At 59.5% G+C, this 3905-nt stretch overlaps 1 protein-coding gene across 2 annotated transcripts in view; it reads right to left on the bottom strand.

The window, feature by feature from the left end:
• TBC1D14 (TBC1 domain family member 14) overlaps positions 1 to 707 on the bottom strand; it is a 102994-nt gene extending 102287 nt beyond the window's left edge. The window contains exon 1 of one of the 2 annotated variants that reach the window (XM_046656088.1): positions 533 to 707. The gene's annotated coding sequence lies outside the window, so the exon portion shown is untranslated. The remainder of the gene's footprint in view (positions 1 to 532) is intronic. The other variant, XM_046656087.1, reaches the window with a different exon arrangement.
• Positions 708 to 3905: the final 3198 nt, after the last annotated feature.

Below are 3905 nucleotides of genomic sequence, written 5' to 3'. Positions count from 1 at the left end.
GGCGTCCCGGGGATGGGGGCTCCGAGGTGGAGGAGATCCCGCGGATCGGGGCTCCGAGGTGGTGGGATCCCGGGGATGGGGGGCTCCGCGGTGGAGGGGCTCCGGGGGGTCGGGGGCCCGAGGTGGAGGGGGTCCCGGAGGTCGGGGTCTCCGAGGTGGCGGGGCCGGGGTGCGGCTCCGGCGCCGAGCGGGGGTCCTTTCCGGGCCTAAGAGCCCCGCGCGTCTGAGGGGGAAAACTTTTCGTCAAGTTCCGGAAAAGGAGCGTGTCAGGGCGCGTCCCTCCGCGGAGCGCACGAGCCGAGTGCCGCCCGAGCCCCGCGACGCTCCCCGGCCCCCTCGCGTTCCCCGGGCGCGGGTGAAAGCGGCGGCCGCGCGGCGAGGGGCGCCCAGTCAGGACCCGCACCCGCGCGGCTGCCCCGCCCCGCCCCAGGCCGCCTCCCCGCTCCGGCCGACGCGGCAGCAGGTGGCAGCAGCCCGCGCCCCGGCCGCCTCCCTCCCTCGCGGCCCAGCCCCCGCCGGAGGCCCTCAGTACCCGAGTCAGCGCGGCTCCGACGCCATCCCGGGGCCCGCGGGCCCGCAGCCCAGGCGCCGCCGGACCCGCAACTCGCGCGGTGAGGACGCCTGGCACGCAGCAGGTGGCGGACAGGGCCGGCAGGTGCGCGCGAGCAGCCTGCGGCCAACAGCGACGCGCGCCCTCGCCCCGCCCCGCCCTCGCCCCGCCCCGCGCCCCGCCCCGCGCCCCGCCCCCTACCCGCCCCGGCCGCTCTTCCGCCCGGGCTGCCGTCCCCTGCCGCACCGCAGCCGCTCCTCGAGCTCGGCGCTCGCCCCACCGCCACTCCCCTGGCCGGCCTAGCCTCCCGCCGCGGGCCCCGGAGCGGCGTCGCCGGCCCTTTTCTCTCCCAAAGGCCAAGCAGAGCCGCGAGAGGAGGTCTGAGGGGGTCTTCGTGCCCGCAGAGCCCCCGTGGACACCCTCCAGGGGCCTCCTTACCTGGTCGGCTCCACCCGCGGCCATCTTGGAAGTGGGAAGCGGCTGGGAGGGGGAAGGGGCACGAGCGGGCCGAGACCAGGCGTGGGGAGCCGAGCGGCGGAGCGCATCGATGAGCGCCCGTGCCCGGGCAGGTGTGCGGAGGACGAAGGGCCCGGCCTCCACCGGGGGGCAGGCGGAGGTCGGTGTGGGCGAGCCCCGAGCTCGGCCCGGGACGTGAGGCCTCGGGAACTTCTCTTTGGCATCCTCCCGGCCAGCCCTAATCTTTTAATCTGTAAAAACGGTCTTTTCTGGTAGCTCTCTTTTCTTGAGCTCTTACACAGTTTCTAGCGGTGTAGTTCCCGACCTTTTGTGCACTTTAGTATCGCCTGGGGATCTTAGAACGTTACAAAGCCCCGGCCACACCCCAGGCCAATTAAATCATAGTCTCTGCAGGTGAGATATACGCCAGCTTGTTTCGGAAGCTGTGCAGACAGGTTTGGGAACTGCTGGCCTAGCGTTTATGTGCATTATTTGACGTCAACATTGCGGAGACAGGGTCTGTGATCAAAGCCGTTGTACAGAGTAGGAGACGAAATCTTGTGCCCAAGGTCCTAGGACAGGTCAGTAGCTGAGAGAGGTCAGAAGCCAAATACCCCGCCCCAGACCGCCTTCCAAGACCTTGCAAGGCCCTGAATTCTTAAGAAAGCTCTTGTTAGCTGGTAATTGACCCTCTTTCATCTCCCTTCAAGAATGTAGGCTCCCTGAGCCAAACTCGCCTTATCATGTTTACTGCTGTGTTCCCTGGGCCTGGCAAATAGTAGGCACTTAAATATTCGTGGAATTATTATATTCTGAGGACATCAAGGCAAGCAGAAAGACTCCAGCGAAGGCCTCCGTTCTACAGTAGACTTGGCTCCTACAGATCAGGAGCCCCAAGGTCTCTCACAGGCAGAATTACCAGAGAGGAAACCTCAGAGAGCCAGACCAGCTGACTCTGAGGGGACTTGATAGCAGAGTGGCCAGGGCCAGGAAGGGTACCCTCTCCATCACAGAAAGCATCTGGAAGCATGCATGCAAGATTAATTTGTCTGGGCTGTGGTTGTTGTTGGGGTTGGGCCAAAGAACCCCTGACTGTTTCTCCTGTCTCATAGCTCTGAAGACTCTTAGCAGTTTTTAGTTATGATGGCAGGAGGGGCGAGAACTTCAAAAAGGCAGTCTCTTGATAGAATACATTAACACCCCTCACAGAGCATGGTGCATAGGAGAAGCTTTATAAATGCTTACATTTCTGGGTGGTTTTAAGGAAAAGTAATACCAGATCTCCTTCAATCCTGAAGTGCCCTCCCAGCTTATTTTAAGAAAACACTAACAGGAAAGTACTGACTTGCTTCGGTCCTGACTTAATTAGCAATTTATTACATCAGATTAATAAATCTCCTTTTACACTGTTCCTTGTGACTCACCAAATCCCTTCCAGCCCCCATTCTGAGTCTTAAGGTTTTCAAACCCCACCATGACAAAGAACTGTTGTTCTGAATCCAGAACCAAAAAGGGCGAGTTCCACGGGTTTGCATTTGGCGCCCTCTGTCTTCCTTTTCCTCACCCTCTCCCCATCTGGCTCCTACCCACCCCACCCCCAGCCCAGAGCCCCTCCCTGGAGGCCGTCAGTCAGTCAGTTATCCCCTCAGTGTGTTTTGACCCGTTTCTTACCCCTTGTCATCAGCACCCAAAAGTGTTCTAGATAAATCCTCATTGCAACTTAAGTCTAACAAAATTAAAATTACAGTAAAGGGGATTAGCTGCGAGGACGTGTGCACTCAGGTGCCCTCTCAGAACCTCAGTTGCCTCCCGGCCCCCAGCTATGTGTGGAAACAACTCTCTCACCCATTCAGAAGATATTTATGGAGCTCACATATAGGGGCTGGGGAAGAGTTGGGGGCAAAATGCATGTTTGGAGCCTAGATCCCCAAGTCTCCCGAGAAGAGACGCTAAGGGGGCTTGGCAGAGCAGGAGGCTTCTGGCCTGGGCCCTGTGCCCACCTCCTACCCCACCTGACCTCCGGCTTTTCCCCATCTCCTTTTCTGGGCCCCCGTTTCCCCTCTGGATAATGAGAGGGGTGGGCTTAAGGATCTGTGAGGGTCCTGCCAGCTTTGACACTCTGCATCCAGTCGGGTAACCATTTTCCTTGCAAGGGGATGTGGCTGCATTTCTGAGATGCTACATCTGTCTGCCCCTCGAGATGGAGGCTCCATGAGGGTAAGAATTGTGGGCAGTCAGTCACTCTGGTGTTCCCAGAGCCCGGGACGGGGCTGGCACATGGTGGGCTCAGAAGTGTTTTCCATGGATCTCAGACATCCTGGGAAGGGCATTCCTGCTCTTGCTCAGCAAGCTTAGAGAGGCTCAGAGGTCAGGCCTGAAGAGGTCCCTGTCTGGGGTATCTGAGGAGTCGCGGGGCCTCTCCTCACCTTGGTGGCCTGACCAACACACTTTCTCTACATTATATCGCTGGAGAGGCTCCAAGCAAATACGCCAGAAACAGACAAAGCCAGTTTTTCACATGTACCCATCACTCCCATTTACTCTGACTCATTTAATCCTCACACGACTCCAGAGCTGGAAGGTGCTGTGAGCCTCCTAGGGATGGGGAACACTGAGTGGGAGACGGAAGGTTTCTGGACACACCTGAGCGGGGATTAGCCAGGCCCAGGGGCTGCCATGCACCAGACCTGTGCCTGGAACCGAGGAGAGGGAGCTCAAGGCCTGGTGCCTGTCTACATGGAGCAACAGCTCTGTGTTCCTCGAAGGAACGATGACGTGGGTGAGAATCACTCTGGGAACCTGGGGGCTACGTCGGCATGGGGGAACGGGAGCAGAATGTTTGGAGCTTTATTAATTTATATTTATCACACAGCCAACATCACAGCCCAACTCCTTATCC

The sequence above is a fragment of the Equus quagga genome, chromosome 3 (assembly GCF_021613505.1).
Source record: "Equus quagga isolate Etosha38 chromosome 3, UCLA_HA_Equagga_1.0, whole genome shotgun sequence".
NCBI lineage: Eukaryota > Metazoa > Chordata > Mammalia > Perissodactyla > Equidae > Equus > Equus quagga.
This window is presented reverse-complemented; position numbering and strand designations above follow the sequence as displayed.